Source organism: Narcine bancroftii, chromosome 7 (genome assembly GCF_036971445.1).
Source record: "Narcine bancroftii isolate sNarBan1 chromosome 7, sNarBan1.hap1, whole genome shotgun sequence".
Classification (NCBI taxonomy): domain Eukaryota; kingdom Metazoa; phylum Chordata; class Chondrichthyes; order Torpediniformes; family Narcinidae; genus Narcine; species Narcine bancroftii.
Window position 1 is genome coordinate 144,719,339 of NC_091475.1, and position 15,236 is coordinate 144,734,574.

Here is a 15,236-nt window from a genome sequence, read left to right on the forward strand (position 1 = left end):
AGCGTCCCAGAGAAAAAAAAATATAATAGTTCAACTGACTCTTGGGAATTATTAAATTTGACTATTGAAAAAGAAGAAGGAGCATTTGAGATTTCATTCAAAACTTTGAGGCCATGAATTGGGAGCAAACAGACGTTCTGTGTCAATACCAGAAGGAGAAAACCTCACAAACTATTAACTACCCCTACCATGAGGCACCTCCTGACCCATCTGTGGATAAAGTAAAAGCAAAGATAAATTACAGATTTTTATGGACTGAGGTCTTCTTTAAGGTTCAAGCTTGAAAGTGGGCTCGGGCCCGAAATAACAGTTATATATCTTTGCATCCTATGAATGCTGCGAGACCTGCTGAGTTCCTCCAGCATTTCTGTGTTTTTACTACAATCACAGCATTTGCAGACTTTTGTCTTTCATTCTATTTGTGGACAAATCTGGTTGCTCCCAGTGGCCTCATTATCAACTCCACAACACAATAAATTGAGGTAAACATGTCATTCCTACCTCCAGGTATCACCTAGTAAGAAGCTGGAACAGGTTTGTAGGACACTCGCTAATAGCTTTATTCTGTTTCTAGAAGTTCCCATGAAGTCCAAGAGCTTATTGTATCTTATTGAGCTAAGAGGCTTGGTCTAGCACATTCCCAGTCAGTTGAATAGGAATTACTTACCTTCACTGAATGCATTTTTTTGTTTTATTTTAGTTTATGTCAGTTAATGTTAAAATCATTTTACTGATTTATTATACCCGTATAGTTTTGATTTTTTTTTAAATTTAAGGGCATTTTTTGTATTTACATTTGCACTAATCATTTGTGTTACATTATAGACCAGCAGCAATAGAAATTCACCAAGACAATGGTATCGTAAAACAATTATTTTTATTATTAACTATTAATAATATAACATCTTACTTAAATCTAAACTTAACCCTAACTATGCACAAGTGTGTGTGTGTGTGTGTCTGTGTCTGTGTGTGTGTGTGTGTGTGTGTGTGTGTGTGTGTGTGTGTGTGTGTGTGTGTGTGTGTGTGTGTGTGTGTGTGTGTGTCTGTGTCTGTGTGTATGTGTGTGTGTGTGTGTGTGTGTGTCTGTGTGGATTACCAAACCATTACCTTTGTTAACCTCACCAAAGCCTTCGACACTATGAGCAGGAAAGGGCTTTGGCAAATACTAAAGCACTTCGGATGCCCCCCACCCCCCCAAGTTCCTCAACATGGTTATCCAACTGCACGAAAACCAACAAGGTCGGGTCAGATACAGCAATGAGCTCTCCGAACCCTTCTCCATTAACAATGGCGTGAAGCAAGGCTGTGTCCTCACACCAACCCTCTTTACTATCTTCTTCAGCATGATGCTGAAACAAGCCATGAAAGACTTCAACAATGAAGACGCTGTTTACATCCGGTACCGCTCGGATGGCAGTCTCTTCAATCTGAGGCACATGCAAGCTCACACCAAGACACAAGAGCAACTTGTCCATGAACTGATCTTTGCAGATGATGCCGCTTTAGTTGCCCATTCAGAGCCAACTCTCCAGCGCATGACGTCCTGTTTTGCGGAAACTGCAAAAATGTTTGGCCTGGAAGTCTGCCTGAAGAAAACTGAGGTCCTCCATCAGCCAGCTCCCCACCATGACCACCAGACCCCCCCCCCAATCTCCATCAGGCATACAAAACTCAAAACGGTCAACCAGTTTACCTACCTCTGCTGCACCATTTCATCTGATGCAAGGATCGACAAAGAGATAGACAACAGACTCGCCAAGGCAAATAGCGTCTTTGGAAGATGACACAAAAGAGTCTGGAAAAACAACCACCTGAAGAAACACACAAAGATCAGTGTGTACAGAGCCATTGTAATACCCACGCTCCTGTTCGGCTCCGAATCGTGGGTCCTCTACCGGCATCACCTATGGCTCCTAGAACGCTTCCATCAGCGCTGTCTCCGCTCCATCCTCAACATTCATTGGAGTGACTTCATCACCAACATCGAAGTACTCGAGCTGGCAGAGTCCGCAGGCATTGAATCCACGCTGATGAAGACCCAACTGTGCTGGGTGGTTCACATCTCCAGAATGGAGGACCATCTCCTTCCCAAGATCATGTTATATGGCGAGCTCTCCACTGGCCACCGAGACAGAGGTGCACCAAAGAAGAGATACAAGGACTGCTTAAAGAAATCTCTTGGTGCCTGCCACATTGACCACCACCAGTGGGCTGATATCGCCTCCAACCGTGCATCTTGGTGCCTCACAGTTCAGCGGGCAGCAACCTCCTTTGAAGAAGACCACAGAACCCACTTCACTGACAAAAGAAAAAGGAGGAAAAACCCAACACCCAACCCCAACCAACCAATTTTCCCTTGCAACCACTGCAACCGTGCCTGCCTGTCCTGCATCAGACTTGTCAGTCACCAACGAGCCTACAGCTGACGTGAACATACCCCTCCATAAATCTTCATCCGCGAAGCCAAGCCAAAGAAAGAAGAAGAACAGCTTAAGGCACAATTCTGAAGCAATTCAAAGTTCAGTCTTAGAAATCTTGTTTCAAAATTCAGAATCTTTAAAATGATGTTCAGAAGTAATTATGCAGTAGGGGAGACACCGAGTCATCAGACTCCTCAAGACTCATGAATTCTTGTCAAGTTGCTTTCAAAGGAATATTCCTTCACACAAATGATTTGTTACAACTCCCCTCTTCTTTGCGTAGGGGTTCAAAACTTGTGACTTCCACGATGCTTCCACAAACCCAGCCAAGGTCCAAGCTAGAGGAAATTAAAATGGTCACGATCCAAATACAGGATTGATTCTATTTCCTTTATCCAGTCATGGGTCAATCAAAAGTAATAATTACATTGGCCACAGTATCACTGCTCTCCTGTTGCAAGGTGACACATCAGAAGTGACCATCTACCTCAAATTTACTTTAATTCTGTTTCTCCAGATAAATTTTTGATGATCTAAAATGCTTTTTTTTCAAGTGTTTTAATCACTTGACTTACTTGATAAATACTGGTTTTCAGTTTCAATTTTCCAAAAGCCTGAGTCAATCAGCAGATGACCATCTGTTTCAACAGATGTCTTCTTGAGTAAACATTCATTGTTACAGTCTTTCAATTGAGAACAATTTACAGGCTGTCTTGTTCAAAATGTTGTTATCTGTGAGTGTCTTTCCCTGTTCCAACCCCCCACAGTAACTTACTAAAATATAATATTAAAAAAGATAAAAAATAACAGAAGATTGCAACAGCTAGAAATATTTGAAAAGAGTAACAAGGGCTTTCTAATGCATCATTAAAGATTAGATTCTTGAAAACTTCTCAGCATATATTTTAGAAGTAGTTTTGAGTAATAAAAATGTGCAAGTGGTATTACTGGAATGAAAAGGATCCCTTTTTTTGAGTGGAACATAGTTGATTGTACTTCTCCATTCAACAGTGGAACAGATGTCAGTGTTGATAAGGAATAATTGCTAGTTTGATGCATTGAGACAGAATTTGCAGAAGCAAAATATAGTGTGCATGGAGTTGAAGAAATTGATGTTATCTTATTTCCATAGATTCTCTCTTGACCCATCAATGTCTAGTCATATTTTGCAAAAAATATAATCTGCTGGAGAAATTCAGCAGGTTGAACACATCAATGAGAGAAAAAATATATATTTTGGGTCAGAACCCTTCATCAGGACTGAGAATTCTGAGGGGAGATCGCCACTCTAATGAGAGCAGGGTAAGGTTAATGAGAATGGGGCCAGTAGAGGATTGGTGAAGAGGAAGGGGTGAAAGATGGGGAAGATGAGGGATGGAGTTGCAAGAAGAGGCAGTAGATTGGCAGGTGCCAAACAAAGGGAGAAAGAGGCAAGAAAATATGGGGCTCAGATGGAGAAAGATGAGTCACATTATGTGTGACAGGAGAGTGGCAAGTGTGAAAAGGTAAGTGTCTCCAGTCATTCCTTTTCTGCCTCATGTAAACTTAACTCATGTTAAACTTTCAGAATAGCATAGCTTTAAGATATCTGAAATAAATCAGATACAACATCCTATTTTACTCAATGGTATATTGCTGTGCCCATAACCAGCTCAGAAATATTGGCCTGAAAGAAAATAAATAATTATAATATGGCTCAACAATGGCCTGTGAGTCAGAAGTAGTGGATTCAAGTTGCATTCCAGTGACCTGATTACAAAATCCAGGCTGACACATTGGTCAGTGCTGAAGGAGGGCTAAACTACCAGTAATGCTGTATAATAATATGGAAGTTACAGGAAGACTTTGTTGCTTCCATGATGAGAATAAGGTATGCAATGAAGCAATTTAAAATATGCACAGCATGTTCTATTCAAAGCTCTCCCAATATATACCTTGCAACCAACAAATAAAAATCTGCTTGTCTGATAATTACTGAATTATAATTACAGTGTGAATTGTTTGTTTTGTACATTGCTAAAGTGATCATACTTGAATATCAGTTGAACTGTTACTCACTCTACAATATCTAGAGAATTTAGAAGCACATAATAAATGCATATTTTCTTTCAAATTTTGGTGTATATTTTTATTCATTTTTTATCTGCATATTTTACTTCAATTCTATTTCATTTTAAAATAACTAGTTTGCATGGTGTACCAGAGATATACAATCCAGTGATTAATGGGGGAACGGAAGTGGAGAGGATGATCAAATTTAAGTCCTTGAGTCACTATCTCGGAGGATCTTTCCTGGACCCAACACACCAGTGGCATCATGAAGAAAGAACATCAGCACCTTTTCTTCCTCTGGAGTTTAAAGAGATTTGCTATGACACCAGAAACCCTGTAAAATTTCTACAGATGGGTGGTGGATAGTGTGCTGACCAGTTGCCTCACAGTCTGGTATGGGAACACCAATAACCATGAGCGTAAAGCCCTCCAAAAGTTAGTGGACACAGCCCAGGACATCACAGGCAAAACCCTCCCCACTATTGAGTGCATCTGCAGGGAACGCTCCCATTGAAGTGCAGCAGCAATTATCAAAGGCCCACAGCACCCACTCTGTTCTTGCTGCTTCAAACAGGAGAGAGGTTGAGGTGCCACAAGACTTGCACCACCAGGTTCAGGAACAGCTGCTACCCCCTTCCCTATCAGACTCCTCAACAACAAAGTCATTCAGAGACTCATTTAAAGACTCTTACTTGTGCACTTTATTGATTGAATGAATTTTTTTTTGTTCTCTTGGTATTGCACAATCAGTTTGTTTACAATTGTTATATGTTTACAGTTCTTTTATTTGTTTATATGTTTACTCTGTGTACAGTTTATTTTTTGCACTACCAATAATTGGTAATTGAGCCTCGCCAGCAGGAAAATAATTCTCACGGTTATCTGTGATGTTGTGTATGTAAACTGACAACAAATCTGAAATCTGACTTGTGCATTTTTTTTCCTTGTCTTTTGTGTGTAATTTAAAACTGGAAGCACGTTTGTAAGATATTGATTCCAAATATTTTCTACTTCATTAAATGACAAAGATTTGCAAAAATGTACATTAATGGACAATTGTCTAATAGAAGTGTACTTAGTTAAAAAAAACACTGAAATTTGAATTAATTTCAATTTAGCCTCTACTGTGAAACCTTAAATGATTTATGTGTGGGAGATGGTGGATAAAATACCTTCCTCATTTTCTTTTGGTGTCTTGGATACTCCAAGTTGGTTCCAAATAGCATCTATTATGATGCATTTAAGGTCTCTTGCAGCAACTCTAACATTACCTGCCAGCTCTGTCATTTCGGTGCTTAGTGAACCCCACAAAGATCATTAACAAGAAGGAACAGTTGCATCTCAATTTCAACCAGTTAGTTGTTAATGGATTTCTGATGGACTCCTGCTGCAATTCCACAAGCCAAACTTCGTAAAGCCTTTAGGAGCTGTTACAGTCTGCAGGTAGTGATAGGGAAAGCTTTTAAAATATATCAAGTTACACATGGCATCATTGGGGACCTGAAATTAAAAGAGCCAAATTTTAGTAGCTTTCAAATCTACCCTCATTCATTGAAATCAAAGTTAGTTTGGTCTATAGCCTCAGTGCTCTTTGGGCTCCTGATCCCACTAACTTTGTCGGAAAAAATGAATAAACTGGAGTGGACATCTTGTAAAATAAAAAATTGACAATGTATGGAGTGTAAACGAAAACTTCATCTGCCATGTTATAGTGATAATACCCTGAGGTTCTGCCACAGTTGTAAATTCACTTACTGGAGAAAACTTTATCTGCTGGTCAAGTGCCTCAGAATCTTTTATGTTAAAAAATAGGTCAATTCCATTAAACTCCAAAGAGTATGAATCCATTCTCTTCAGTTTTCCAAAATTCCATGCTAAATTACCATTCATGATCAAGAATAAAATTCTATTTCTATGATTTTGCATTGTTAAATATGCAAAGTCTAACCCTGATTTCTTGATTTCACAGTCATTCTCTTTATTTATTTTCTGTGTCACCAAGCAAAAGAAAATGCTGACTTATCTTTAACTAAGGTCATTATGTTTGGTGCCATTAATTTAATGCCATTAGTATCTGGATATAACAACTTTGCTGACAGCAAAGGTATGCTCTTTCACCTGCTGGGTCTAAACATCTCCCTGTGCAACTGGTTTCTGGACTTCCTGTCAGGGCCTCAAGCAGTCTGGATCAGTAACAGCACTTCCAAGACTATCACACTGAGCATGGGGGCCCTGCAGGGCTGTGTGCTTAGTCTACAGCTGTTCGTTCCGCTGACCCATGACTATGCAGCCAAGCACAGCTCAAAACACATCTTCAAGTTCGCTGATGACACGACTGTGGTGGGCGTTATTAGTGAGAATGAGGAGTCGGCATACAGAGGTGAGGTACAGTCGCTAATGGACTGGTGCAGATCCAACAACCTGTTTCCGAATGTAAATAAAACAAAAGAGATAGGTGTTGACTTCAGGAGGGACCAGGAGGGAGACCATGCTCAGCTGACCATTGGCGGCTCGACGTTAAGGTCGTCAAGAGTATAAAGTTCCTTGAAGTTCACTTGACAGAGAATGTCACCAGGTCCCGTAACACCAGATCCATAGCCAAGAAAGCCCAGTAGCACCTCTGCCTCCTGCGAAGACTGAGGAAAGTTCATCTCCCACCCTCCATCCTCACTACATTCTACAGAGGATGTATTGAGAGCATCCTGTGTAACTGCATCACTGCCTTATTTGGAAGCTGTACCACCTCAGACCTCAAGACCCAGTAGAGGATAGTGAAGTCAGTTGAAAAGATTACTGGGGGGGTCTCTTCCTACGCCTACAACACTCGATGCAGACAAAAGTCAGTAAACATTGTGGAGGACTCCACACACATATAAACTGTTCTCCTTTCTGCCATCTGGTAGGAGGTACCGAAGCACCTGGGCACTTACGTCCGGATTGAGCAACAGTTTTTTTTCCCCCCAAGCCATCAGGTTCCTGAACTCCCAGAACATATGTGGATAATGTACCATAGACCTATAGTGTATATGTCTTAATATTTTAATATTTCAATGTGTTTAACCTCTATTCTAACTTCTTCTTCTTTTCTTTGGCTTGGCTTCACGGACGAAGATTTATGGAGGGGGTAAATGTCCACGTCAGCTGCAGGTTCGTTTGTGGCTGACAAGTCCGATGCGGGACAGGCAGACACGGTTGCAGCGGTTGCAGGGGAAAATTGGTTGGTTGGGGTTGGGTGTTGGGTTTTTCCTCCTTTGCCTTTTGTCAGTGAGGTGGGCTCTGCGGTCTTCTTCAAAGGAGGTTGCTGCCCGCCAAACTATGAGGCGCCAAGATGCACGGTTTGAGGCGATATCAGCCCACTGGCGGTGGTCAATGTGGCAGGCACCAAGAGATTTCTTTAGGCAGTCCTTGTACCTTTTCTTTGGTGCACCTCTGTCACGGTGGCCAGTGGAGAGCTCACCATATAACACAATCTTGGGAAGGCGATGGTCCTCCATTCTGGAGACGTGACCCACCCAGCGCAGCTAGATCTTCAGCAGCGTGGACTCGATGCTGTCGACCTCTGCCATCTCGAGTACTTCGACGTTAGGGATGAAAGCGCTCCAATGAATGTTGAGGATGGAGCGGAGACAACGCTGGTGGAAGCGTTCTAGGAGCCGTAGGTGATGCCGGTAGAGGACCCATGATTCGGAGCCGAACAGGAGTGTGGGTATGACAACGGCTCTGTATACTGAAAAAATTCTAACTTCTATTTATGTAAATATACTCCATGGTCTTGGAGCAACGTTATCTCTTATTAATCATGTGAGCATGGTATGAAAGATAAATAAAGATGACTTGACAATATCTGATTAATTTTCTACGACTGTTAAAAGTGACAGCTTTCGTTGTTTCACCAATGCAGATTTCATTACCACATACATAAAAAGATTCTGGTGGAGATACTGTCTTAAGAATCTAATTTATATGGCTTCATAATTAAGATTGCAATATTCCCTTGAGTAAGTCACCCATTTAACTTTTTTTTTTCTTATGAGTGGTTATTGGTAATATCTATCCATTTGCCTGTTGAAAAGCCAACCGATAAATTAGCTGAAGTAGTTATACAACCAGATTGCAATTTTAAAAGCAGCTTGCTCATGATATGCAAGTTTAATTTTCAGCTCTGATCCTTGAGTCAATTTTAAAAGTCAATGGAGCAGCACTGCCTTATTTTTGTTCTATGAGTTTTGTTATAATGATTAATTTTCCAGAGAACTGGCAGAAAACTTGTAAGCAACATTTAATGTCTGCCAAAAGCTTCTGACTTGTATTAGATTGGAGATACATCTGCAGTGTTTGGAGCATTATTAAATGGGAGTAATCAAAGAACCAACATTTTAGTTTGATCTGCACATAAGAAAGCTATCCTTGTGATGTGTGAGGTTGCACCTTCAGATCATTGATTTCAAATTTCAGATTTATTGTCAGAGTACATACATAACATCACATGAGCTTCTTTTTTTCCTCTGGGTGTGGCAGAATTACCACGATTGGTAGTGCAGAAAAAATGCACACAATGTACACATGTAGACAACCTCACTGGGCAATAAAGGGAGGGAAAAAATAAAGTGCTAAAGTAAGTAAGTGAGTCCCGATGGAGTTTGTGGTTGAGGAGTCTGATGGTGGAGGGGTAGCAGCTGTTCCTCAATGTGGTAGTGTGAGTCTTGTGCCACCTATACATCATTCCTGATGGTAGCAGTGAGAACAGAGCGTGTGGTGGGTGGCAATTGCAACTGCTTGCTGACATCAGCGTTCCCTGAAGATGTACTTCATGGTGGGTAAGGTTTTGCCTGTGATGTCCTGGGCTGTGTCCATTACATGGGCTTTATACTCGGCGGTGTTGGTGTCCCGATATATATATTTTTTTGGTTTTAGACATACAACACGGTAACAAGCCCTTTTAGCCCACGAGCCCATGCCACCCAATTACACCCAATTGACCTATAGCCCCCGGTACATTATTGAACTGTGCAAAGAAACCAGAGCCCCTGGGGAAAACCCATACAGACATGGGGAGAATGTATAAACTCCTTACAGACAGCATGGGATACAAACCCTGATCCTGATCGCTGGCACTGCAATAGCACTGTTCTATCCCGCTATGCCAACCAGGGCACCCTTTAAAAATAATGTACACATACAGCCCGGTAAAAGGTCCTTCTGACCCACAATCCTGTGTCATTCAATTATAGCCAATTAACCTGCAATTGCTGTACATTTTAAAGTGTGGGAGGTAACCGTAGCACCTAGAGGATAGCCAAGCAGAGAACATACAAACTCCTTACAGACAGCACTGGATACAAATTGGTTTGCTGGTGCAGTAACTGCAGTGTACTCACTGCAATGCTAATTGTGCCTCAGACCATGATGCAGCTGGTTAGAGAACTTTCCAACACACATCTGTAGAAATTTGGCAAGCTTTTGAGCAACTAAAAGCACTAAATAGCTTTCTTCACAATGCCATTAGGGTGTTGCGACCAGGAAAGATCCTCGGCGATAGCGACTCCCAAGAACTTAAATTTTCTCACCCTCTCCACCTCTGGTACCCCAATGGTCACTGGAACATGTACTTCTGGTTTTCCATTCCTGAAGTCGACAATTGGTTCCTTGGTTTTGGTGACATTGAATGCAAGGTTATTGTTGGTGCACCATTCAGCCAAGTTTTCAATCTCCATCTTGTAGGCTGACTCATCACCCCCTTTTATAAAACCACTACCATGGTATCATCAGCACATTTGTACATGGTGTTGTTGTACTGAGCCAACCAGTCATAACTTTAAAGTGAGCAGGGGACTAAGAACACAGCCCTGTGGTGCCCTGGTACTTATGGAGATTGTGGAGGTGATGTTCCTCCCATCCTCACTGATTGTGGTCTGGAGGTGAGGAAATCCATGATCCAATTACATAGTGGGATGTTGACTCCCAGGTCTTGGAGTGGATCAGTTTTGAGGGGATGATGGTGTTAAATGTCGAACTATAGTCGATAAAGAGCATCCTGATGTACCTTCGCTGTCCAGTTGTTCCAGAACTTTTTTGTAGAGCCAGTGAGATGGCATCCATCATAGACCTTTTACTACAATAGGTGAATTGGAACAGATCCATGTCACCGCTCAGACAGGAGCTGATATACTTCATCATCAGCCTTTCAAAACACTTCATCACTGTTGATGTATGTGCCACTGGTGTTTGGTGAGTATAATGATGAGTAAAGGTAATTTCAATACTATCCTTCACTTGGGATGTCATGATCATCTTTTATAGATTTCAGTTTTCATATTTATTGTTAGAGTACATATATGACATCACATACAACCCTGAGATTCATTTTTTTTCTGCGGGTGCGATAGAATTACCATTAATTGGTAGTGCAAAATTAAACTGTAAACAGTGTATACATGTAAATAAATAAAGAACTGCAAATAGATAATGAATGCAAACAAAAACAGTGTGCAATAGAGAATAAAAATCAATAAAGTGCACAAGTAAGAGTTCTCAAATGAGACTCTGATTGAGCTTGTTATTAAGAAGTCTGATGGTGGATGGGTAGCAGTTGATCCTGAACCTGGTGATGTGAGTCTTGTGGTATCTATACCACTTTCCTGCTGGCAGCATCAAAAAAGTGCATGTTCTAGGCGGTGAGGGACTTTGATGATTGCTGCTGCCCTCTGATGACAGTGTTCCCTGTAGATGTACTCAATAGTGGTGAGAGTTTTGCTTGTGATGTCCTGGGCTGTGCCCGCTATTTTTTGGAGGGTTTTATGCCCAGGGGTATTGGTGCTCCCATACCAGACCATGATGTAGCCGGTCAAACAACTTTCCAATACACCACTGTAGAAATTTGCCAGGGTTTCTGGTGTCATAGCAAACCTCCGCAAACTCCTGAGGAAATAGAGGTGCTGACGGGCTTTGTTCACGGTGCCAAAACTGATGTGTTCGGTTCAGGAAAGATCCTCCAAGCTAGTGACTCCCAAGTACTTAATTTTCTCACATTCTCCACCACTGATTCCCCAATGATCACTGGATCATATACCTCTGGCTTTCCCTTCCTGAAATCAACAATTAACTCCTAATTTTGGATACATTGAGTGCCAGGTTGTTGTTAGTGCACCATGCAGCCAAGTTTTCAATCTTCATCCTGTATGCTGAATCATCACCTTCCTTTATACAACCACTGGCAATTACTTAATCAGATGAGTTGTCCCTTAGGCAAATCAGCTGGAATTGCAAATTAGTGGTTTACTGTGGACTGTATTTGTCAATCCTAAATGGCCCAGGAACATGGCGAACTGCCTTTATGGCTCACAGAACTAAGAATTTCAATGTACCTCAGTGTGTATGACAATAAAATAATTCAATTTTATTCATCTCAAAATATGGGAATTTGCTCAGTTTGGTTTATTTGTTCACTGAGACAGAAACATAAATTATCAAAAGATCAATAAGACCATGTTTTTTTTATAGTGGCAATTTCTAAAGCTTCATTACTAAAAGCCTGAATTTAATATCTATCTAATTTGCAGAGTCCATTTTTGTCAGAGAGCAAAATATGGACTGGAGATATTTCATTAAAATGTTGCTGCAGGGGAGACTTTCTTATGTATTGTGCCAAGTTCAAGTAGTCTGTTGCACACAGAACTAAGGCATTTTCAATTGGATTGACCTTGCACATGAAAAGGAACACAGGAAGTCATTTATTTCCTGGTTTCATTATTGTTGTAGTGGAAATCAGTGAGGCCTGAATACAGAGTAAGAGTGTAATAAAGGAATAAAGGGAGACATGGGTGGATAGGGAGATTGAAACTGCAGGCAGGATGTTTTTCAGCTTCAAAGAATGGAGCAACATAGAACACAACAGCACTGTACAGGTCCTTCAGTCCTCAATGTTGCACCATCATCTAAACCCTCTACTTTTATTCCATCTGTGTGCCTGTCTTAAGAGTCTCTTAAATGCCCCTAATGTTTCAGCTTCCACCACCATCCCTCGCAAGACTTTCCAGGCACCCACAACACTCTATGTAAAAAGTCTACCCCTTACGTCTTCCTTAAAATTTCTTCCCTTAATTGTTATTTGCTCTTCCTGTTATTGGAAACGGGCACTGGCCTCTCATAATCTTTTAGATTTTTTATAAAGTCTCCTCTCCTCCTTCTACACTCAGAGGAGAAAAGTCCAGCTCTGCTAACCTTGCCTCATAAGGCTTACTTTCCCATCCAGGCAACATCCTGTTAAATCTCCTCTGCACCCTCTCCATAGCTTTAACATCCTTTCCATTAATGAGGTGACCAGAACTGAACATTGAGTTCAGGTACACCAATGATGAAGGGGCATTATGGATTAGACATCTGATCAGGCCAAGATATGTGAGGAGGGAGGGAATTGAAAGCATGACAGGGCATTCTGATGACTTTGGCAGCGCATTGCAGGAGTGGATTGGTGTTAGTCCCTAAAAATACTTAAATAGTACAGCTGACTGAAAATGTCAGCCAGACACCAAAAGAGGAAAACATCAAACTAATATTTAAACAGGCCTCAACCTTCCAGTGAAGCCCAGCTGCGTTTGACTGCTCCGTCTTGGTTGCACAAATAAATATGGCACAAGTTGCAACAACTGTATGCTGGAACAGCACCCAATGTTCTGGAGAAACTCAATAAGTCATATCACACCCATAATCAGTCATCATGATCTGAGCTGTGTGCTTTTGATATCACAGTCTCTGAGCATACAAGATTATAGGTGAAGAATACAATTCTGAAAGTGATCTCTAAGTTCACAGATGAAACAAGATCAGCTTTTGGTTTATTTCTTTCACATGACATACGAAAAGGTTGCTTTCAGTGAGAGCTCCAAACATACAGAGCAAACATTACTGATGTTGTTGGCCCAAATACCCTGCAAGCACACTTCAAAGTTGAAGTGGCCAACCTTTATGACATCCATAAGAAAGGAAAATGTAATTATAAATATGATATGTCACTTAAAATTGCATATTTAGACTTCCAAAGGAAATTTTACATAGGGCAGCATAAAAGATTGCTTCACTGGCTTAGATTTTAGGAATTAAAAGTGAAATTTGTTAATGGCTTACAAATGGTTCTGGCAGAAAATCAGGTCAGGATTAATGTGCCTAGGGCATGTGGGTTGAGGCATTTTTGTTCATGACTTGGATTCGGAATTTCAGGATTGATAGCAGAAGTAGAAAAGGAGTCAGAAAATGCAGAATGAGTGAAAGAAAATATGACAGCATACAAACATTAGCAGATACATTGAGGAAATGTATTTTCCTTGAATTGTATTAAAATATCGATTGTAGTAGTTGAAAATCACATGAAATGGTGCAAGAGTAACAACCTGAGTCTCAACATGGAAAAGACTAAGGGAGATGATCGTGGATTTCAGGGGACCAGGAATAACCTCTCTCCACTACACACCAACAACTCTGTAGCACAGAGAGTGGAGAGCACCAAGTTCCTTGGAGTTCACTTAAATAGTTGTTTGTGGATACTGAACAACTCTTCGCTTCCTGAGAAGACTATTGGCCACCATTATGTCAACTTCCATAGGAGCTCTATTGAGAGTGTCCTGGCCAGCTGCATCTCAGTTGCCGCAGAGAAATGCTGCAGAGAAATGGATCGGAGATCAATCCACAGGACCATAGAGTAGTAGAGAGGGTCACTGGAGTCTCCCTCTCCATCCTCCCCCCACCACCCACAATTGACGTGATCTACCAGGATCATTGTCTGAAGAGGGCACACAAAATCATTGAGGATCCCTTCCACCCTGCACACAGCATCTTTTAGTAGCTCCTGTCGAGGAAGAGATACAGGAGTCACATAGGCTGAGGAACAGCTTTTTCCTATTGGCAGTGAAAACATTGAATGACCAAAGGAACTCCTCACACTAACCATCGGAAACTCTCATATTCATGAAACAATATTTGTGTTTATTTATTTGTATAGATGAAATACTCATCCTGCATACATGTTGTTTGTCTGTGTATGTATTTTGTCTGGTTGCGTGTCTGCATGTTTTGCATCAAGCACCGGAGAACACTGTTTTGTCAGATTGTACTTGTACAATTAATTTGACTTGGCTGACTGAAACATCAATTATTCTTCTACATTAGAGTAATATTAATGGAAATTAAATAGATGATTGAACTGGATGATCAAAAGAATGACGAACACATTAGATGAGATCAATGTTGATAAACACATCTAAGTGAAAAGTGCTCCAGTTTGAGATTTGAGATCTCTTTGGGAGCAAATTCAGGAGTCAATAACATATAGACAATGAAGCAAAAAGCTACAAAATTGATATTGGGTGATGTTGTATTGTAAGTAAACATCACAAGCTTCAGGTTACTTTTAAATATTTCTTTATATGGATTTTTAAAGCTCCTCTGGATTTTTTGTCTTGACTGTAGTTGAATATATCCTGGATTCTTTGGAATGCTAATTCCTGCATAGAGCTGGCCCAGCATAATTGTGCTAAAATAGGTGTTTGTTTAATACTTCTGACATTAACTTGGTACTAATATGTAGTAACATGACCACAACCTGAATTGTTTTGACCATCACCAAGTGGGGAATCATTGAAAAGTTACCACGCAATTATGATCAATACATAACTAAACTATATCTGTAATGTGTGAGGTTACATCTTCAGATCATGAATTAAAAGATATATTGTGTTGATGGTTCTGTCTGTGAAACTTGAGAGAGAG